General features: G+C 45.4%; 1 long non-coding RNA gene across 1 annotated transcript in view; it reads left to right on the forward strand.

The window, feature by feature from the left end:
* The window catches only part of LOC125487261, a 40,048-nt gene that overhangs the window by 8,820 nt on the left and 7,127 nt on the right, over positions 1–24,101 (forward strand). Inside the window, exon 2 of the long non-coding RNA XR_007265750.1 lies at positions 16,941–17,050. This is a non-coding gene — a long non-coding RNA (uncharacterized LOC125487261). The remainder of the gene's footprint in view (positions 1–16,940; positions 17,051–24,101) is intronic.

The raw sequence follows: 24,101 nt of genomic DNA on the forward strand, positions 1-24,101 counted from the left end.
GTGTGTGCTTGAGAGAGAGAGTGGTGTGTGCGTGTGTGCTTGAGAGAGAGAGTGGTGTGTGTCTGTGAGAGACTGAGTGCTGTGAGTGTGTGAGACTGAGTGGTGTGTGTGTTGGCGAATGAGTGATGTGTGTCTATTTGTGAGAGTGAATGCAAGTGAGTGGCATGCACACGTGTTTGCAAGTGAGTAGTGTGCATGCGTGTTTTTGCGAGTGAGTGGTGGGTGCGTATGTGTTTGAAAGAGAGTGAGTGGTGTGTGAGAGTGTTTGCGAGAGTGAGTGTTGTGTATACTGGTGTGTCTGTGAGATTGCAAGCAAGGGAGTAGTGTGAATGTGTGTTTGAGAATGAGTGGCATGTATGTTTGAGACAGTGAGCAGTGTGTGCCTATCTGTTTGCGAGTGAGTGATGTATGAGTGTGTGTTGATGAATGAATTGTGTGTGAGTGTGTGTTGACAAGTGAGTGGTGTGTGTCCGAGAGAACGATTGGTGTGTGTCTATGAGAAAGTGAGTGTTGTATATCTGTGAGAGTAAGTGGTGAGTGTCTGTGTGTGTCTGAGTCCGCGCAAGTGAGTGGTGTGCATGTGTTTGCGAGTTAGTGTGTGTGTGTGAGAGGGAGTGGTGAGTGTCTGTGAGCGTGAGTGTTGTGTATGTGTGTGTGTTTCTGACAGAGTGAGTGGTGTGAGCATGTCTGTTTGCGAGTGAATGTTGTGTGTGTGTGTGTGTGTGTGTGTGTGTGTGTTGATGAGTGAGTGGTATGTGAGCATGTTTGCCAGGGTGTGGTGTGTGAGTGTGTATTGATGAGTGTGAGGTATATGTGTGTTTGCCAGTGAGCGGTGTGTATCTGTGAGAGTGAGCGCTGTGGATATGTGTGTCTGTAAGTATGCGTGTGAGTGGTGTGCCTGTGTGTTTGAGTGAGTGTTGTGCGTGTGTGTTTGAGAAAGAGTGAGTGGTATGTGAGCATGTTTGCGAGTGAGTGGTGAGTGTCTGTGAGTATGCACAAGTGAGTAGTGAGCATTTTTATTTGCGAGCAAGTGTTGGCGAGCGAGTGTTGTGCGTGTGCGTGTTGGCAAGTGAGTGGTGTGTGTGCGAGTTGGCGAGTGGGTGGTGTGTGTGTGCAAGTTGGCGAGTGAGTGGTGTGTGTGTGCGTGCGTGTTGGCGAGTGAGTGGTGTGTGAGTGCGTTGGCGAGTGAATGATGGGTGTTTGCGAGTGGTGTGTATGCAAGAGAGTGACACTGCGCACAAGAGGGAAAGCATGCACAATAGAGAGGGAGCGGGGGAGAGGGAGAGCGCAGAGGAGGAGAGGGCGAGTGGGAGAGCGCGGAGAGGGAGAGAGCGAGGGGGAGAGGGTGAGAAAGGGGTGGGACGGTGTGCAGAGAGGGACAGGGTAAGAGAGAGGGAGGGAGGGCACGTGGGCATGAGAGGGGAAAGGAGGGTGCGTGAGCACGAGAGAGGGAATGAGCGGTGCATGGGTGCATCTGCAAGCGAGTGGCGTGCAGGCGCGTTTTCAAGTGAGCGGTGTATGTGTGTGAGTGAGAGAATGAGCAGCGTACGTGTATGTGAGTGAGAGAGTGAGTGGTGTGCATGTGTGTGTGAGTGAGAGTGAGAGCAGCGTACGTGTGTGTGTGTGGTGTGCAAGTGTGCATGAGTGAGAGAGTGAGCAGCACACGTGTGTGTGCATGTGTGCGTGAGTGAGCAGCTAATGTGTGTGTGTGAGCGGTGTGCATGTGTGCGTGAGTGAGCAGCATACGTATGTGGGTTTGAGCAGTGTGCATGTGTGAGAGAATGAGCAGTGTACATGTGAGAGTGAGGACAGTGAGCGGTGTATATGTATGTGAGTGAGAGAGTGAGTGGTGTGCATGTGTGTGGTGAGAGAGTGTGCAGTGTACGTGTGTGTGAGTGAGTGAGCAGTGTACGTTTTTGTGTGAGTGAGAGTGAGCAATGTACGTGTTTGTGTGAGTGAGAGTGAGCAATGTACATGTGTGTGTGAGTGGTATGCGCACGTGTTTGCAAATGAGTGGCATATATGTGTTTGCGAGAGTGAAAGGTGCATGCGTGTATGTTTGCAAGTGAGTGATGTGTGTCTGTGAGAGAGAGTGTTGTGTGTGTGTGCCTGTGACAGTGCACGCACTTATGTGGCATGCATGCGTGCGTTTGCGAGTGAGGCGTGTGTTTGCGAGTGATTGGTGTCTGTGTGAGTTATTTGTGAGTAAGTGTGCGTGATTGTGTGAGAGAGTGAGCGGTGAGTGTTAACGTGTGTGTTGTGTATGTGTGTGTGTTTGCGACAGAGTGAGTGGTATGTGTGTGTCTGTTTGTGAGTGAGTGATGTGGGAGTGTGTGTTGACGAGCGAATGGTGTGTTTGCAAGTGAGTGGTGTGTATATCTGTGTGTCTGTGGGATTGCGAGCGAGTGGTGTGTGTTTGAGAGTGAGTGGTTTACATGTGTGTGACAGAGTGAGTGGTATAGTGTGTGTGTGAGCGTGTGTAAGTGAGTGTTCTGTGCACACACACGTGTAAGTGAATGGTGTGTGTGCATGTTTGTGAATAAATTATGTGTGTCTGTGAAAGCAAGTGGTGTCTCATGTCTGGGAAAGTGAGTGGTGTGTATGCTCTCATACGCATGTGAGTGGTGTGCGTGCGTAAGTCAATATTGTGTGTGTGTGGTGTGAGAGTAAGTACGCAGGAGTGCTGAGCATGTGTAACTGGTGTGTGTGTTTTTGTGAGAATGTGGTGTGTGCATGTGGTGTGCATGTATGCATGTCAGTGGAGTGTTGTGTATGTGTTTCTGTGAGAAAGTGGTGTGTGCGCCAGTGTGTGGTATGTGTGCACATTCATGTATGTGTGTAAACGAGTGAGCAGTGTCCATGTCTGAGTGAGAGAGTGAGTAGTGTGTGTGTGTGTGTGTCTTTGAGAATGAGCAGTATGTGCGTGCATATGCGCAAGTGAGTGGTGTGTGCATGCGTATGTGCAAGTGAGTGGTGTGTCCACTCATGCATGTTTTTGCGTAAGTGAGTGATGGTATGTGTGTGAGAGAGAGTGTTGTGTGTATGAATGAGTGAGTGGTGTGAGAGAGAAAATGTGAATGTGTATGTGTCTTCGCGAGAGTGGTGTGTGCATGCGTGCGCCCAAATGGTGTGTACATGCATGCGTGCGTGCAAGTAAGTGATTTAAGTGAATGGTGTGTGTGTATAAATGTGAGTGATGTGTATGTGAGTGAGTGGTGTGAGAGTCAGAGTGGTGTGTGAGTAAGTGAGTGAGTGGTGTGTTTGTGTGAGTGATTGATGTGTGTGTGAGTGCATGGTGCATGTTTCTAGCAACCTCCAGACTTCTCATCAAGCACCCCTCTTCTGGAAGTTGAACAAGCTAAACATTTCTGATCAGGTGATTGTTCTTTCCATGAACTGTTTTATAAGCCTTTTTTTCCCATGGCAGTCAGTTCTCAGAATAAAATCTGGCATGAGGGATCATCTTTTGTCTCTCACTAATTATTCCATTATCCTCAGTGAAGCCAATATTTTTGAACCTGCTGGGTCATTTCTCAAGATAAAATCAATTCCCCCTCTATGAATAACACAGCATGGAGGTGGATGAACACAGCAGGCCAGGCAGCATCAGAGGAGCAGGAAAGCTGACATTTCGGGTTGGGACCCTTCTTCAGAAATGGGGGGGAGGGAGCTCTGAAATAAATAGAAAGAGGAGGGATGGGGCTGGGGAAGGTAGGTGGGGTGATGATAGGTGAGTGCAGGTAGGCAGCGGTGGGATTGGTCAGTGAGGTGGGATGAGCGGACAGGTGGGAGAGAAGACAGACAGGTCAAGGAGGCGGGGATGAAAAGGAGGATTGGTCATGGGATGAGGCCAGGGGTGGGGAGATTTTGAGGCTAGTAAAGTCCACATTGAGACCATTGGGTTGTAGGCTCCCAAGGCGGAATATGAGGTGCTGCTCCTCCAGTTTCCGGGTGCTGTCATTGTGACACTGGAGGAGGCCCAGGATGGACATATCGTCCAGGGAGTGGGAGGGCTCATCGCCACCTCCTTGACCTGTATGTCTTCTCTCCTACCTATCTCCCTCAAATTCCTGCTTCCTTGATCTGTCTGTCTCCTCTGATGCTGCCTGGCCTGCTGTGTTCCTCCAGCTCCACACTTATCTCTGACTCCAGCATCTGCAGTTCTTACTAACAGTTTGTTTTACTACTCCTACTACAACTTCCTTATTTACTAAATCTAAGCTAAAGTCAATTCTTGAACATTCAAAAACAAAAGGAGGCTCATACCTTTCAAAGCTTTTCCTTCTCCTGTAATAAACACTCACAATATAAACAAACATCCATTAATGCTCCAGGAGGTACATAATGGTTTAAAGTTATGGTTCTGGAGAAACTGACCTAATCACAAAATAGATCAAAACCCGTATGTCATGAGTTTGAAATCCAAAGTCTTAAGAAAAATTTTTATATATATTTCACACCTTTCCTCACAGAGATGACATGTGCGTGTGTAAATTATATCATTGGATGAGTTACGGGTTGATAACTCATTTCTTTTTGATTTAGGCACAAGATGTGGACACCATTTATTGTGCAGCTCTTAAAAAGTGATGCTGAGTTGCTTTCTTCAAGCCATTGCTATCTTTGAGGTGTCAGGATACCCACATTGCTGTTAGAAATGGAGCTTCAGGGTTTTGAAGCAGTGACATTGAAGGAACAATGATAGCCTTCAGAGTCAGCATTGTGTTGGACAGGCACACTGTCCTCATCCTTCTAGAAGTCATAAGTTTGAAAGCTGTAAATGTCACACTCCTGACTTCTGCCTTGTAGAAAGTGGAAAGGCTTTAATGGAACCAGATGTTAAACCTTACCACAGAAATCCCAGCCTCTGATCCGCTGTTGCCTACATTCATTTACACGTATGCTGGTCTACTTAGATTTGGTAAGAGTGAGAGAGAGACAGAGAGTGTGTGCACGAGAGAGGGAAAGCGCGTACGAGAAAGAGGGAGAGCATGCACGAGAGAGAAGGAGAGCACGCACGGGAGAGGGAGAGCATGCATGAGAGGCAATGCGCGCAAGAGGGAGGGACAGCACGCATGAGAGGGGGAGAGTGCACACAAGACAGGGAGGGTGCACATGAAAGAGGGAGGGACAGCGCGTGCGAGAAAGCATGCACGAGAGGAGGAGAGCACAGGCAAGATGGGGGGCAGCATGATAGAGAAGGAGAGCGCACGAGACAGAAAGCGTGTGAGAGAGGGAGGGACAGCAAGAGGGAGGGACAGCGCGCATGAGAGAGCACAGGCAAGAGAGAGGGGGACAGCACAAAAGAGAGGGAGAGCACGAGAGTGAGTGTGTGAGGAGAGGGAGAACGCAAGAGTGGGCACGAGATAAAGAGTGTGCACATGCAAGAGAGAGGGAGAGAGCACACTCAAGAAGGAAAGAACGCAAGCGCACACATGGAGGAGAGCACATTGCAAGGGAGGGAAGGCGCGTGCGCAGGAATGGCATGCGCGGGAGTGGACATGCGCACAGGAGTTGGAGGGCACACGAGGGAGACAATGCGTGAGGGAAAGAAAGTGTGAGTGAAAATAGGACAGCATGAGAACGAGAGTATGCGAGAAAGACTGCAAGAGAGAGAAAGTGCAAAAGCGCGGGCCCGCAAAAGACCTAGAGTGAAGAGAGAGGGACTAGCGCATGCAGGAGGAGTGGCATGCGTGGAGGTGGGCACGTGCGCAGGAAGGGGATGGCGCATGAGGAGGAGGGGGCGCGAGGGAGAGACAGCAGGAGTGAAAACGGGAATGACAGTGTGCAAGAAAGACTGCGAGAGAGAGAGAATGCGAGAACACGCGCATGCAAGAGAGAGTGCAGAGAGAGGGAGGAAGTGCACAGGACAGTGTGAGAGCCATCAAGTGTTACAGTGCGAGGGAGAGTGCGTGAAAGTGAGTACATGTGAAAGTGAGCATACATGTTTGTGAGCATGTTTCTAAGTAAGCATGCGAGTGTGTGTGTTTCTGTTAGTGTGAGTAGTCTATGTGTGAGTATGTGTGTTTTCTTGCACAAATATCCAGTGAGAACAGGGTTCGAGGTCAGCTATGCTTCATGTACCCATATTACTTTCACCACTCAGCCTGATGGTTTGAGTGATGTATTGAGGAGCTGCAAACTCGACAAGAGTCAGCTTGTTGAAGGAGATGAACAAGGAGAAGGTTGTTCTGCACACTGTCACTCCACCCTTGGGAAGAGCAGGAAGAATGTGCTGTACCTGTGTATACATTGGCTGCTTCACCGCAAGGGATTAATCCACATTCCAGACGCAACAGCAGACTGACCCAGCCCAAGTCCACATCATCAGCAGATCAAAGGTGAGAGGCTTAGAGCGGAGCTAAAGCCCTCACCCTATGAGAGTTGATGCACATATCAATGATTAGCACTGTTACAAACGCTGTGTGATCAACACAATTCCAGGGTGAAATTATTTAGCAGATCTCTTATTCCAGCACTGCTGTCAGCCAGGGGCAAGAGACTTCATTCAGAACTGACATCTGCACGCAGACAAGTTGACAGGAGTGGCTACAGGAGGGGGAGAAAGAGCAAACAGGCGAAGGGGGAAGGACAGATGGAGAGGATGGTAAGGGGTGTGTGTGCATGGCAATGGGGTAAGGCTCATGGTCCAGGAGAGGGATGTGAACAGAGAGAGGAAGGTGGAAAGACTGACAAGTCAGATAGAATGGAAGTGGATGGGGAGGGGAGGAGGACAAAGGGTTGAATTATCCGTGATAATCCTATATTCAGCATGGGAGTTCTTTCTCTAATTTTCTTGTACCTTGTGGATTTTTACCAATATTTTGAGGACCTTACAAGACCATTCTGTCAATTTCCATATGGAAATCACAAAGGCACAATCCTAGTCATAAGTGGGAGGGTCAGGCAGGGAGAACATACAGTTTTAGAGTGAGGCATATGAATTTCATAAATACCAGTCTTATTTAGCAAGTTATATGATTGTATTGACAATCTGTGAGCAGAGGGGTACTGCAACGTTCACTGCTGTGGCCCCAGCAGTTCACAACATGTACCAGTGACTTGGATTGAAGGGCCAATTGTAATATTTTCACATTTACACTTGATACAAAACCTGGTGAGGATGTGTGTTGTGGGAGGATGCAAACAGGCTTCAAGGGTATGTGGGCAAGCTGAGTGGGCAAGAGCAGAGAGAATATAATGCCTGAGATCATCCTCTTTGATAGGAGCAAATAAGGTGCAGAGTACTTCTTGAATGGAGAGAGATTGGGAAGTGTTGATGTCTAAAGGGACCTGGGTGTCCTTGCTCATAAATCATTGAAAGCTATAATGCCAAGGCAGCAAGCAATTCAAGCAAACAGCATTTAGCCTTTAACACATCATAAATTGAATAGAGGAGCAAAGAAATCTTGCTTTAATTACACAGGACTCTGGTGAGACCACACTTGGACCATTAAGGGGAGTTCTGCCCAAGGAAAGATATACTTTCCACAGAGGGAGGGCTGTCGAGGTTCTACAGACTGATTCCTGGGATGGTGGGATTGCTCTGTGAGGAGAGATTGAGGAGATTTGATCTGTATTCTCTGGAGTTAGAAGAATGAGAAGCGATCTCATAGAAACAAAGAGATGGACTATCACCTAGAACGTCAAGGGTAGCTGTCACATAGAGACACTACCAGCTCCAAGTTCCCCTCCAAGGAACTCACCATCCTGACTTGGAAATATATCGTCATTCCTTCAGTATCACTGAGTCAAAATCCTAGAATCCTGAACAACACTGAGTGTCCAAACACCTCAAGGACTATTCACAAAGATGGCTGACAACTAACTTCTCAAGAGCAATGAGGGATGGGAAATACATACTGACCTTGTCAACAATAGTTGCATCCAACAGAATATATAAGAAACCTGTTATGGCACGCAATGTCAGAACAGATCCTGATACGTGAAGATTGTCGTTTGATCCCATTTTCCCAGAATTACACTACCCATATGCTCAAAGCACACAGGTTATCTGGACATGAATTTGGATCAGTGACTAGGAGTGGGAGAGGTTTGTGTTATTGTTGATAGAACCAGTAAAACGTGGTTCACTCTTCGAACACGTTCTGAACTACATTCTCTCAACATTTTTTGAAGAGTATTGGTCAGCTTAAGGACAAACGATAACAGAAGTTGGCAGATGTGATGCAGAAGCGAAGGATTACTGGACCTGAACTCAGTTAACTTGGTTTCTCTCTCCACGCAGGCTGCCAGACCTGCTGAGTTTCTCTGATTTTGTTTCTGATTTCCAGCATCCGCAGTTCTTTAGTTTCTTAGTTTACAATATTTTAAGATCTATGGAAGATCTTTGAAATGTGGAAGCTGAGGCTTTTGTTAAACTTTCCATATGTAGACCTTAAGACATGGGAGCAGAAGTAGGCCATTCAGCCCATTGAGCCAGCCTCACCTTTTAATGAGATCATGACTGATCTGATAATTCTCAACTCCACTTTCCTATCATTTCCCTATAACCCCTGATTTCTTTACTGATTAAAAATTGATCTCTCTCAGCCTTGGATAGTCAACAATCCAGCCACAGCAGCTTTCTGTGGTTAAGACTACCACAGATTCACTCACTTCTGAGCAAAGGAATTCCCCCTCACCTCTATCCCATGAGGCAAATAAAGATGCTTGAAATTGCAAGAGAGCAAAGCGGCTCTAAAAAGTGACATCCAAAAAATGATGTGTGAGCATTTTGACTGTGTGATCAGAGCTGGAAAGATCTCTTTTCGAGGCAAAGTGGAGGGCAGCAGAAGGTGTTTGGAGCTGAGTGTAGTTAGATGACAAATGTCACAGCAGTTGCAGATGACTTACAGAAGATATGTGGACAGGACAGATAAGCCTGGTATACCCTGACAGCCAGTCCCCGAGCTGCAGTAGCTGCAAGTAGCAGCAGTAATTTATCTGGTGTTACAATATCCCAAATAAATACCACTGACAGACTATACCCAATCAACTATTTATTCTCCCTCTCTTCACTTTTCTCTCCTAGCTTGCTGCTTTGTTCTTTCAAATTCTCTGTTTCTCTGAATTAATCAGCCTTTGGTTAAAGGACAACTCCCTTTGTTCTGGTGTTGGCATGTATGTGGAATAAACAAATTCATCTGCAGCTGGTATAACTGAAGCACTACATCATCACTGGGCTTGGAAACAAATCTACACCACACCCGTTTCATGTCATGACTAGTTTCAAACTGGAACAGTTAAAATATGCCCAAAGAGTGAGAATGATTTGAGTAAGTCAGTAATTATTACCTACATTCTTCCCCTTTTTAAAGCAGCATTTCACTAACAATTATTATTAGGCAGGGTCTCTAATAAGCTTTTCCTTTGAGACAGTTGAGCAGTCATATTGTGTGAATTCAAATTGCTTTGTAGTGACTCTAGGTAATAGTGACTAATACTCCAGGTAATAGATACTAGTGACTCTAGCATATTTCAAGCTATGTGACCCCAAAAACAACAATTGGAGATCACTATTGAAGCAGGATCAGAGATTTCAGGTCACCCACGTGGCTGAGGGACACCGTGCTAACTTGCTGCCTATAAATGTCTTGCCCAGAGATGGCTTTATTATTAGGGACATGAAGTACAATGTCTAACTTTTACAAGACACTTGTTAGACATCAATTGGAGTTGTATACAGTTATGGGTGCCACATTATAGCTAAGATACAAATACTTTGGAGAGAGTGCAGAAGCAATTTACAAGAATAATTCTAGGAATGAGGAAAGTGATGATATATTGAAGAAGTTGGGAGTGTTCTCCTTGGCGAGAAGGCAGCTGGGAGGAGATCTGACAGAGGTTTTCAAAATTGCACTTGTCAGAGTACATAGAGTAAAACTGTTTCCGCTTGTAAAAGGAACAAGAATGAATGAGAGACAGCATAAATTTAAAGGTGATTTGCAAAAGAAGCAAGAGTGATGTGAGAAAAAAAATGTTTTCACTCAGCATTGTCTGGAAATGTGGTGGAGACAGATTCAATTGAGGCATTCAAAAAGGATATTGAATGATTATTTTCAGAAAAGTAGCGTGCAAAAGTATCGGTGAGGTGAAGCAAGAGTTTGGTACTAAGTTATGATTCTCATTTCGAAGTGCCTTTACAGACAAGATGGGCCAAATAGCCCCCTGTTGTGCTGTAAGACTTCTGTGATTCTGTGACAACGACATTTCCAATAGCATAGTGCTTTGTAAGTATGGCACTGAAACAATAGCTACAGTGGGACTTGAACTCATTCTTCAAATGCAGAAGGAAGACTGATAGCACAGAGCAATAACAGAAGTAGTGCACAGCCCACACCCCACATTCACATCAGAGAGACAGAGCCCACAGGTTTCAATATTTTCGGGATCCAGACAGAATCAAAGAATTTTACAGTCAGAGGTTATTTGGTCCATTCCTGTGCCTGTACCAACTCTTAGAAAAAAGAATCCACTCAGTCCCCCTCTCCTGCACTTCAGAAACATGGAAAATTTTTGGTACAGTAAAACGGCCATTCAGCCCATCGTATCTGCCTCAGCCAAAAAAGAAAAAAAACGAACAGTTCTAAAAAACAATGTTTCGAACATAATTTAAAAACTAGCCCTTTTAAATTCAGCACCTGGTCAGTCGCCTTGCAGGTTTTGGCACTTCCTTCCCCAAATACTTTCAAGTATTTATCCAGTTCCCTTCAAAAATCCCCATTAAGTCTGCTTCTAATGCTGTTTCTGGCACTGTGTTCCAGTTTATAATCTGCTGCATTAAAAAAACATTCACTTCATGTCCTTTCCTGCCAATTGTCTAAAGCATGTATCCTCTGGTTATTAAAAAAGTTTCAAGTCCAACGACTCTACTTCAGAGCCCTGAGGTTGTTGATTCTCCTGTTAGTGGAAACAAAAGAATAAAGAGAGATCAATGGAGAGAAACATTTCCTGATTAGGTTGTCTTGTTTTATTTACCTGTACATTGTTCACACATTCAATTCACTCCTTTGGGTTATCAATAAATGGTTGGAGAGACTAGATACTGCAGAGTTTATGGCCCCTGACAACATTCCTGCAATAGTACTGAAGACTTGTTCTCCAGACCTTACTGTCCCCCTAGCCAAGCTGTTCCAGTGCAGTTACAACACTGGCATCTACCCAACAATTTGGAAAACTGGCCCGGTATGTCCTGTACATAAAAAGCAGGACAAATCCAAATCAGCCAATTATAGAATCCCCATAGTGTGGAAACAGGCCATTCGGCCCAACAAGTCCACACTGCTCCTCCGAAGAATATCCCACCCTGACCCATTCCCCTGCATTTCCTACGTCTAACCCACCTCACCTAAACATCCCAGGACACTATGGGCATTTAGCGTGGCCAATCCACCTACCCGGAACATCTGTGGTCTGTGGGAGGAAACGAGAGCGCCTGGAGGAAATCTATGTAGACACAGGGAGAATGTGCAAACTCCACACAGATAGTCACCCAAGGGTGGAATTGAACCTGGGTACCTGGCACTGTGAGGCAGCAGTGCTAACCAAATGAGCCACTGTGCCACCCAGTCTACTCTTGATCATTTGTAAAAAGTAATGGAAGGTGACACAACAGCACCTGCTAGCAATAACCTATAGCCCGGTTTGGGTTCTGCCAAGGCCACTCAGCTCCTGACCTTATTACAGCCTTAGTTCAAATATGGACAAAAGGGCTGAATTCCAGAGATGAGTGTGATTGATTGCCCTTGACATCTTTGACTGAGTGTAGCAACATGGAGCCCTAATAAAAACAGAATCAGAGGGAATTGGGAGAAAACTCTCCCCTGCTTGAAGTCATATCTGGCACAAGTGAAGATGGTTCTGGATGCTGGAGGTCAGTCATCACAGCTCCAGGGCATCTCCACAGGAGTTCCTCATTGTAGTATCCTAGGCCCAACCTTGTTCAGATGCTTCAATGACCTTCTCCATCGTAAGATGTTTGCTGACAATGTTTTGCATCATTTGAGACTCCTCAGATACTGGACTAGACTGTGTTCAAATGCAGCAAGACCTAGAAAATATCCAGGTTTAGGCTGGCAAGAGGACAGGTACTAAACAAGTGGCAGGTAACAACCAAAAAAAGAGAATTCTCTCTGGACATTCAATGGCATTACCATAACTGAATCTTACTAGCAACATCCTGGGGTTGGCACTGATCAGAAACTGAACTTGCCTAACTATATAAATAGTCACTTCCGGTCCAAGTTAGTGGCGGAATAGGTTGCTATAGCTGCAGCTCTGACCGTTCTTTTTTATCTCTGTGTTTTCTTCTTTTACTTCTCTCCCAGCCTCTGATCAACTCCCGGTCTCAGCACAGAAACAGCAATGGGTCCTCTCCGTCTGATGTAGTGACCTCCCGGCTTGGCATAGCAGTCGGCTGGTGTGGCCTCAGCATCGTCTCCCAGTCTTGACACGGTTCTAGAGCGATCTCCCAGCCTCATGAACCTCCAGGTGAAGCCCAGCGTGGTCTGGAGCTAAGGCCTGGTGCGGACTGGAGGCTAGGTGCCAGCATACTTCTGTAATGCTGGACTTCTTAATTTCTCTATTTTCTAAGATCTTGTAACTGAAGAGCTATATCTAGGTACCTTTGTACCTAAGATGGTGCTGTTAAGTGGTGATTTATAACTGTACTCATTTCAGTACATATGATGATAAAGCTAATTCCAATATAAATAGAGTGGCCACAAAACAGGTCTGAGGCTAGGAATCCTGCTGTAACTCACTCCCTGACTCTCCAAACCCTGTCCACCTACAAGGTACAAGTCAGGAATATGATGGAACACTCCCCACTTGCCTGGATGGGTGCAGCTCAAACAATATTCAAAAAACTTGACACCATCCAGGACAAATTACCCATTGATTGGCACCACATCCACAAGCCTCCGCTCCATTTACCACTAATGCTGCTACTAGGAGCACTGCAGAAATTCACCAAGGCTCTTCAGACAACATTTTCCAAACGTATGACCACTTGCATCGAGAAGGACAAGAGCAACAAGTATATGGGAACACCACCAGCTGCAAGTTCCCCTCCAAGCCACTCATCACCCTGACTTGGAAATATATTGTCATTCCTTCACTGTTGCAGGGTCAAAATCCTGGAATTCCTTTCCTAAGAGTATTGTGGGTCTACCTCCAACACATGGACTACAGCGGTTCAAGGACGCAACTCACTACCACCTTCTCAACAGCAACTAGGGACGGGTAATAAATGCTGGCCCCAGCCAGTGAGCAAATAACAAAAGTTGTCCAGCTTCCTATCTTTTCAAAGTCTGCACAAAGAAGATCTCCTGGGATCTGGAAGGCCTCACTACCTCCAATGCCCAGTATGTTATTATCTAAAGGTGATAAACACTGTTGGTGCTTGTTTGTTGTGATGCTAAAGGTCAGGTAAAGAAACCACAGGTCCCAGTGCAAACCCTTTTTTGGGGCACCAGTTATGGGACCTTGATGTACCCCTCTGTCCCAGACCATGCTGGTGCCATTTGGAGTCATCTCCAGTGAACCTCTTTATTACATTCCAAAGTGGGGTTCACATTGAAATACCATCTGCAACCAGGAAAATGTGAAGGGTTGCTTGGGGTCATGGGTGGCGTGGGAGAAACACATGAATTGTACTGCTTGGAGAACTGGTACAGACATGATGGGCTGGAAGGCAGTGTAGTAATGACATGCATAGATAAAACAGGAGGCAGTGATAGAGACAGGGCACGTACAGAAAGTGTTGCATATGTTGTTTCATAATTCCGAGATTGTGAATTTGTAATAAAGTGTGAAATTTTTGACAAACTATTTCCTTCTCCACACAGTAAGTGGCTCTGGGGATTTGACTTTAATGCCTCTGGTACTTTACTGTACTACACATGGGATTGCCTTCGTTAAATATAGGCTGGCTGTTTTGAAGCAGTGTATGATCCCAGAGATTGCATAGTCGGTTGTTTTGCCTAAGGAGGGACATACATCTTGCCTTATCAGAGATTGTGAATTGACATAACTTGTCAAATAACTATTTAACTAGGAGTACAAACATGTAGTTTGTCTGGTATTCACGCCAGCAGCTAAAACACCTTAGTTTCAAAAGCTATTCAATGCACAGAATCCCACAGGACACTGACATGTTATTAAAAGGAGAGTTATATGATAGTTGGTCCCAAAGAAAGAGATGATCAGTGCAGAATGGAAAAAAAAATTGTGGGCTGATATAGCAAGAATATACACTGTCCCCATCAAACACTTGCAGGATTTATACAGCATGGCATTAGAAACAGAATAAATAAAGCTCCATACACAATGGCACCAGACATTCTCAGGACAGGTATAACACAGGATTACATACAGAGAAAAGCTCCCACTACTCTTTTACACAGAAAGTGAAGTTCCCTCCACACAGTCTCCAACAAATACTGTCATGATAGGGACATAGAAAAAATATAGAACATAAAAATAGGAGCAGGAGTAGGCCATTTGGCCCTTTGAGCCTGCACCACCATTCAATATGATCATGGCTGATCATGTAATCTCAGTATCCCATTCCTGCTTTCTGTCCATACCTCTCAACCCCTTTAGCTGCAAGGGCCATGTCCAGCTCCCTCATGAACATATCTAATGAACTGGCTCCAACAGCTTTCTGTGGCAGAGAGTTCGACAGGTTCACAACTCTCTCTCAGTCCTGAATGACTTACTCCTAATTCTTAAACTATGACTCATAGTTCTGGACTTGTCGGACATCAGAAACATTTTTCCTGCATCTAGCCCATCCTGTCCCAACAGGATTTTATATGTTTCTATGAGAACCCCCCTCTCTTCTAAATTCCAGTGAGTACAAGCCCAGTCGATCCAGTCTTTCTTCATATGTCAGCCCTGCCTTCCCAGGAATCAGTCTGGTGAACCTTTGCTGGACTCCCTCAATAGCACAGGATTAGATATAGAGAAAAGCTCTCTCTTTTTGACTGAAAGTAAAGGTCTGTTACTCTTTTAAATTGAAAGCAAAACTCCGTCAACACTGTCCCTAAACACCCCCAGGACAGGGACAATATGGGGTAGACACAGAGTAAAGCTCTCACTACACTGTTCCCACCAAACACTCTCACGGCAGGTACAGAACAGGATTAGATACAAAGTAAAGCTTCCTCCACTTTTTAAAACTGAAAATGAACTGAAAGCAAAGCTTCCTCTATATTGCTCCATCAAACACCCCCAGCATAGAGTTTGATACAGAATTCCCTTCTTCTACAATGCTGTACCAAGGGAAGGTACAGGATTGTTGAGATATATTGTAAAGGCTTCATACAGTATTGATCAACTATTTGCTGATATTACCAACATTAAATATATTGAGCCTCAACTTTATACTGCTCTTGGAATTTATTGGCGTCACACTAGAACTGGATAGTAGCGGGATTGTTTGTCTCTCCAAGTATATTAATGGTGGATGAAGTGTGCCTGTATCAGGATGCAGTGAGCATCACTACTATGCAGGACTGGACAGGCTTGTGGGTCTTTTCTCACTGTTTTGTTTATGCATATCTGTAAATCAATGCACAGGGCAGCATCCTCCTGCCCTGGTGAGCCATTTCCATATCCAACACTGTCTGGTCACTGGATGTGTGAACATTTGGCTCAGTTTTTCTGTTTCCACCTGTTGAACTGAGGTAAAATGACCGCACAACTTTGGGGTCATTTTTTTTTCACATTATATTATCATGTGTACTCAAGTACAGGAGTACAGTGAAAAGTGAATAATTTCACCACACGCGTTGCCATCTTAGGTACCAAAGGATCTAGGTACAAAAAAAAGCTCAGGTACAAAGTAGTAAGAGAAATGAGAATTAAAAAGTGAAGCATTCCTTCATTGGATAATAGAAAAATAAATAAATAGATTATAGTTTACATTAAAGTCTTCCATGGTTTAAACAACGAAAATAAAGGAATAAGTTAAAAATTCAACAAGGTCCTCCCCGTATCTTGCTCTCCGAGAGACAGCTTCCTGTTCTTGAAGCAGCCGCCACAGATACTGTCATTGTTACTGGAACTGCCACCACTCTGGTCTCACCTGGCGCCTAAGGTACATGTCCAGGCAGGATCCGCGCACATGCCAAGCCAAGACAAACACACACAGGCACCTCCCTCCCACAGACATACACCCTTCTCACTGACACACACACACACCCCTCCCTTTCACACACACAAACACACATCCAGCCCTGCATCTCATGCACGCACACGCTCGCCCCCACTCTCCCACACTCACACGCGCGCCCCCCGCTCGCCTCCCACACTCTCACATGCACACCACGCACCCCACTCTCTCCCACACACACCCACACATGCACACCACGCACCCCACTCTCTCTCACACACACACACCCACAAACAGACACCACTCTTTCTCTCTCGTGCACGCCCAACCCCCCTCTCTCTTTCTCTCTCGCACACGCCTCACATGCACACGCACCCCTCCCTCTCGCGCACACGCACCTCAGGCTTCCTGTCGCGCACGCGCTCCCCTCCCTTTCCCGCGCACCCCTCCCTCTCACGCCTGTGCACACCCCTCACACTCTTGCGCACCCCTCAAACTCTCGCACTTCCTTCCCGCTCTCGTGCACACGCCCTCCAACCTCACGTGCACCCCTTCCCAACCCTCCCTCACACACGCACACACACAACCAGCTTCTCCTTTCTAGCTGATTCAATATTTAGCAGGAGTGAGTCAGCCAGTCATTTTAGGTTTATTAAATGCATTTGCATCAGTTATATGATGCTTTGATCTTTTACTTATAAATTCTGTGTCTTCATGCCTCTCTCAGGACCTGATGAAGGAACAACACTCCAAAAGTGAGTGTTTTCAAATAAAGCTGTTGGACTGTAACCTGGTGTTGTGTCATTTTTGACCCTGACAGGGGAAGCCATCTTTCAGCAGACGCACTGCACCAAGACCATCTCTGAGGAGGAATTCTGGGGAGGTGTTCCCTGCATTGCAGCCATCATAAGGGCCCCCCTCACCTCAGCTGTAAGTTTGCTTGATTTTGGGATCTTGCTGTGCACAGGTGGACCTCTGCTATTTCAACAGTAATAATGACTGCACTTCCAAAAAGGAAAAAACAAAGAAATTGACCTCATCATCTGCAAAGTACTTTGGGCAGTGACAGGGGCTATGAAAAATAAGTAAGGCTTTTTGAAATCTGTCGTGGGGCCAATTTAACAGCCCTGGGAGGGGTTCCTCAGGGGTGACTGATCCTGTAGATGACCAACTGGCAGACTCTGTGGCAGGACCAGTTGAAGGTGGGTGGTCAAATTATGACATGACCCATGAAATATCCAGACAGATACAAATGAGACTCAGTTCCACTAATCCTTTGAAAGGCATCATCAACAATGGAACCATTGGCACCAAAAGGGAAAAAAAGGTAGTGGCAACTTCCCAGGAGACCTCAGGGGGCCTGTGGGGGTAGGGATGCAGGCCTGGAATAGACTAGAATCCCTGTGTGAAAGCAGGCCATTCGGCCCATTGAGTCTACACTGACACATTGAAGAGCATCCTACCCAGATTCACCCCACTCCCCTATCCCTCTAAACTTGTATTTCCCATGGCCAATCCACCTAACCTGCACACCTTTGGACTGGGGCAGGAAACCAGAGCACCCAGCAGAAACCCACACAGACACAGGGAGAATGTACAAATTCCACACAGATAGTCACCTGAGGGTAGAATGCTAACCACTGCGCCACCATGCTGTCCCGTAGGGCACAACGCAAGGCCATATGATGGGTGTTTACAGGAATGAAATAAACACACATATTTTTGGCATCCCCCTCCCTCCTCCAGCTTAGTTAAAAAAGCAAAAACTGGGACATGTGAAGAAAAATTGGGACTGAGCCAGCAAAACCGACATTTGGTCACCTTAGCCATGAAACCTTTTTACCAACTGTTGAGTTACTTCTCCATTTAACATCCTCCTTGCTCTAAACTAATGTTTTGAAAACCTTTGAGTCCCGAAAACTGTGGTCAGTCAGTCATCAATGGGGCTGTCAGGCCAGATAATTAATAGCCCACAGCTTGTTTATGTCCCGTTCAAAATTGGCTCCCCTTGCCCCTGTGCCTTGCCCTAATACTTGGTGGTCTGGATCCCCGAAAGAACCAGAGGCCCTAGGCACAAAATGGCCATCATGGGCCTAGAGCTTTCGGCTGCTGCAGCAATTCAGTCAATGCAGCAACCCTCGATCTCTTCACCTCTACCGGTCCCTCAGCTGAGGGCACAATTGACTCTAGGAACCTGAATAGCAAGACCTGCTGCAGAAAATTTGATGAGAAGTTCGAATTGACTGCATGTCCCAAATATACACAAATCAAAACAGATGACTCTGCAGGCGACTTTCACATAGAATCTCCATAATTCTTCAGTCTTCGAAAGGTGGGAGGAAACAGAAGAATTAACCACAATTGTTACTTGGTTAAGCAAGAGGTTTCACTTCTTCAGGGACACAGGTTTACTCTGGAAACTGTTGCCTAGCAGTAAACACAAGACAAACATGGCAATTGTAACAGGAGCCCTGGGTGAATCTGCCCCTTCCAGGCTAGAGGCACTGACAGGGTCAATAAAGATGAAGGCAAATAGGCAATTAGCCCTCAGCCAGCCTATCAAAGAGTACCCCAATAAACTCAAAATTGCCCAATGCATTGAGAGGGAACTAATAACAGTTCAAAATAACTATTCTATTAAAGGTTTCCCCTCTGTTGCCTGATTCCCTGTGACAAATGAACTCATACTCCCACCTTCCATCATTGTTGAGTTCCCTATAGTCACAATGCCCTCTACAGTCATGTCCATACTACTGTTACAACATGCCCCCCCCAAGTCATCTAAGTTGCAGCCAACCTACAATTACAACTCCACATAGTCACCCCACACAGCCACTGTACAGTTACAACATCCCCTACAGATATCCTCCATACAATCACATCTATAGTCACATCCACACTGCAGTCAGCCCCTATGCTGTCACTCCAATCGTTACACCCACCCTAACATCATACACATCCCTACAGTCATCATTCACAAAATCACCCCTTCAGTCCAAATCATATTACCAGCCACACATCCCCTACAGTCATCTCACATATAACCACTCCCAGTCACACCACCATACAATCAGAAACATTCCCCTACAGTCACAACCCCTACAAACATAGCCCACTAAAGTCACTGTACTCACAATGCCACAACCCCAACAATTACAATTCCCCTTCGAACATTCTCCCCCTCAATCACATTCCCCTACAACACTTTCTCCTACAAACCACTCCATAACCACCACTGCAGTCGTACTCCACTACAGTCACTGCCCTACAGTCACCTACCTGCTTATAGTCACACACCTTGAAAAGAAACCTCCCATAGTCATCCCTACAGTCACACAAATTCAACAGCCACACCCACAATACAATCACCCTTAAGTACAGTTACACCTCCATTAGTTTCACTCTCAACGTGATCATAATTCCTGTATGATTACACTCCACTAGTGATTTCAGTACCCGAAGATGTATTTTCATTATGATCCCACTCTCCTCTCTTAATGATACACTCCCAGTCAACCCCAACACAGTCTCATACCCCTACAGTCACACCCCTAATCACAGTCATTCTGCAGTACAATCACCCTAGTCATCCCTAGTCAAATAGCTCCACATGATAGTCACCACTGCACCACAGTAAAACAATTTTCTACTCAACTCCTACTACAGCCATGCTCCCCCAATGATCACAATTCCCTTAAGATCGTGCTCTACCAATCTCACTTCCCTACGATGTTGCCCACCCCTTCGTTGATTCCATTCCTCGCCTCTGCCCTCAGACCTGCCTTTAGCCACTGGGATTGGTCATCTTTACCCTGGCACCAAGCTGCAAGGTGGTGCCCATCTAATGGCTGTAAGTTGCTGCCATCATCTGGTTAATAATCCTGACCAGAGAGCCTGGTCTGACAGACCTCACCACAGAGTGGCATTCATGCCATACTGAGGTGTCCGGAGCATTAGGAGGATATTAAATTTGTGCCAAGAACAACATTAAGCAATGTCTCACAAATAGCACATAACAAACAGAGGATCTTTTGTTGTATGTTTTATCAGTACAAAACAGTACAAGCAAGGGAACCAGTTCACCAATGATTCTTGCCAATATATGCACTTAAGAGCACAGGGAACACAAGGTGGGTATGAATTATTTATAGACGGCCTGAATTGAAATAAAGTTTGAGCTTCTGCTGAAGGAGATAACTGCTCATTTACTGTCACCTCAATGAAGAAATGGATTGCATTTTGAGCCAGTTTGTTGCCATGTGGGATCTTGCTCTGCGTAAACTGGCTTTCTCTTTATGTGCACACGGCGTCACTGACCACAGCAACATTTACTGCCCGTCCCTAATTGTCCTGGAGAATGTAGCAGTGAACTGCCCTCTTGAGTCGCCACAGTCCATTTGCTGTGGCTAGACCTGCAATGCCATTAGGAAGGCGATTCCAGGATTTTCACCCAGCAACAATGAAGGAATGGCAATAAATTTCCAAGTCAGGATACTGAGTGGCTTGGAGGGAGTCACCCATTTAAGACAGAGATTAAGACAGGAGAATTTGTTTCTCTCCAAGGATTGAGAGATTTTGGAACTCTCTTCCCAGAGGCAGCAGGACTGAATAAGGCAGAGGTAGATAGATTCTTGATAAACAACAATGTCAAAGGCTGTCAGGGTGGGAAGGAAATTGGAGTTGATGCCATAATCAGATTAGCCATGATTTTATCAAATGTCAGAACAGGCTTGAGAGGCTGAATGGCCGACTTCTGCTCCTAATTGTATGCTTGTATGAGTGGGACTTAAACCCAGAGTCCGGAGCCTGCATTGAGCTGGCACCCAAGATGATGCAACACTGGAGCATTCCTTTCGATTTTTCCAATTGTGTGGGCAGAGAGAATTTGAAAAAGGTTTGTCTTCCTAAAGATGTGCTTCACATTTTAACTCATCGAAAGCGAATGTCAGACCACAATGACTCCTTATGAACTGCAAGTACAGATGCACAAATTCCCACATCACAGAGCTTTTTATTAATTTCAAGAATGTTCCAAGCAGATGTTTCTGTGAGTGATGTGCTCACTCATGTTATTGCATGCAGATTAAAATAGAATTGTCCAATAGTGACACACAGCCACTCAGTAAATTTGTAAAATCCACATCAACTGCCAAACCCCAAGGAGCAGCTGGTTCTGCTTTCATTGTCAAAGTTTCTCTTTGATGATTGGCATCTCTTGCTGAATTCAGATATAAAAATATGAATAAGGAGGAGTTGGCCATTCAGCCTCTGCACCAACTGTGCCATTCGATAAGGTCATGGTTGACCTGACTGTGGCCTACATTCTACTTCCTTGCCTTGCCCTCGATACCCACTTACGCTTCTGTCAGTCATTATCTATCTATCTCAACCTTAAGCATATCCAATTCACTGTCCCTTGAACAAGAGAATTCCACTTATTCACGATCCCAAAAGAAAGACTTTCTCTTCATCTTAAATGGGAGACCTCCAGTTTCATGTGTCCCCTTGTTTTAGTATCTCCCACAAGGGGAAACATCCTTTCAGCAGCTATTCTTATCAATTCTCCTCCGGATCCTCCATGTTTTAATAAGATCACCTGTTCTGATTCAGATTCCGATTTTTGTTTTGTGTTGAGTTTACTTAATATCAGACACACAAGGTTTGGAACTTGACAATTCAGTGGAAAGCCATAGATGAGGGATAAGGGAATCAGAAGAAATTGCTCACCTGTGGAGGAATTTCTGCCCTTTGATCAATAAGATTTGCAAAATCAGGAAGGAAAGATCACATCCAGAGTGAGACACAGCCTGAAATTATATAGTCCAGGGAGTTTGGAGGCAGCGTGGAAATTGGTGCAGAGAGGAAGAGGTGATTGTTATGAGCCAAAAACAGCAAGAAGTTTGTAGGTTTTTTAAAATAGGATAAATTGAAGCCCACGATCAGGAGCCTTTGCATCGCTTACTTTCAGATTGAAGATAAATAAGGGAAACATTGACAAGTTACAAACTGAAAGATTAATATGGAAATTTTAAAAATCAAATTAAGAACTAAGCAATTAAAATAGAGATGCTGGGCCTGGCAATATGTTGTAACAGCATGATGTTTATGTTGGTGGACTCCATTGTGGTTCATAGCGACCACATCTGTAGCAAGCTTTGATTACATGAGGAACTCTGGCTCAATTCATGAGCTAGAGTCTGAGCTTGGAACACTGTGACACATCTGAAGAGTTACCTGCACGCTGTGTTTCAGGAGGCAGTCACATCCTTGAAATTAACTAACTTAGATCCATTCAGTGGTCAGGGACAGAAAGTATGACCACGAGTGAGGCAGGTAGAAGTATCCAGGACATAGAGCTGAAGAAGCCTCAGCCCCTGAGTTTGTCTAACAGGTTTGAGATTCTTGCTCTGTATGGATGAGATTGGGGGCTATATGGAGGACAAGCAAACTGATCATAGGACTGTGGTAGAGGATGGAAGTATGAATCTAAGAAGATTTGGCAAACCAAGTTTTGGTCAGATTCTAATTGGAACACTACATTTTCTTTGTTCTTTCAGGGGAAGTAGGTATCACTGGCTAGGCTCAGCATTTATTGTACATCCCTAATTATCCTTGAACTAAGTGGCTTGCTAGGCCCATTTCAGAGGGCAGTTAAGTGTCAACTGGTTAGCACTGCTGCCTCACGGCACCAGAGATCCAGGTTCGATTCCAGCATTGGATGATTGTGACTGGGTGGAGAGAAAGGGGGTAGAAAGAGGAAAATAGTTGGAATCGAGGATATTACAGTCAAGGGAATAGACCCTGTTCTGGAGGGGAGGTGATGGCCTAGTGGTATTATTGCTGGACTGTTAATCCGGAGACCCAGGTAATGTTCTGGGGACTTTGGTTCAAATCCAACCACTGCATATGGTGGAATTTGAATTCAATAAAAATCTGGAATTAAGAGTCTAATGATGACCACAAATCCATTGCCAATTGTCAGGAAAAACCCATCTGGTTCCCTAATGTCCTTTAGGCAAGGAAACTACCATCCTTACCTGGTCTGGCCTAAATGCAATTCCAGACCCACAGCAATGTGGTTGACTCTGAACTGTCCTCTGGGCAATTAGGGAGGGCAATAAATTTTGGCCGAGCCAGCAATGCCCTCATCCGATAAAAAATCTGTGGTCAGGATTGAGAGTCCTGAAGGCTATGCTGCCTACCTGGTGACAGGGTTCAGGATGTCTCAAATTAAAACAGCAATTACTGGAAAAATTCAGCAGGGAATTACGGTGAATTGGATCCAAAATTGGCTCAGTGATAGGAAACAAAACGTTATGGTGAATGGATGTTTTTTGTGAATGGATTTCAGAGGTGTTCCACAGGGCTCAGTGTTAGGTCTCATGCTGCTTGTGGTATATGTTAATCATTTAGACTTAAATGTGGAAAACATGATTGGGAAATTTGCAGATGGCACAAAAATTGGCAGGGCATTTGATAGTGAAGAGAATTGCTGTCACCTGCAGGATTGTATCGGTGGTTTCGTTGAATTGAGAGGATCATGGCAAATGAATTCCATTCAGAGAAGTGGGAGATTATGCATTGGGGAGGGCAAACAAAGCAAGGGAATAGATAATAGATGTCACTGAGAGAGGTAAAGGAAGTGAGAGACCTCGAGTGCATGTCCCCGGGTCCCTGAAGGTGGCAGGATGGGTAGATAAAGTGGTAAAGAAGGTATGGGGAGGCTTTCCTTCAAGAGCAGGGATATAATGCTGATACTGGTTAGGTTCCAGCTATAAGACACTGATTAGGCCACAGCTGGGGTTTGTGTATAGTTCTGGCCATCACATTACTGGGAGGACATAGCTGCTGTAGAGAAGGAGATTTACAAGATTGCTTCAGAGATAGTAGGAACTGCAGATGCTAGAGAATCTGAGATAACAAGGTGTAGAGCTGGATGAACACAGCAGGCCAAGCAGCATCAGAGGAGCAGGAAGGCTGA

The sequence above is a fragment of the Rhincodon typus genome, chromosome 38 (assembly GCF_021869965.1).
Source record: "Rhincodon typus isolate 14 chromosome 38, sRhiTyp1.1, whole genome shotgun sequence".
Classification (NCBI taxonomy): domain Eukaryota; kingdom Metazoa; phylum Chordata; class Chondrichthyes; order Orectolobiformes; family Rhincodontidae; genus Rhincodon; species Rhincodon typus.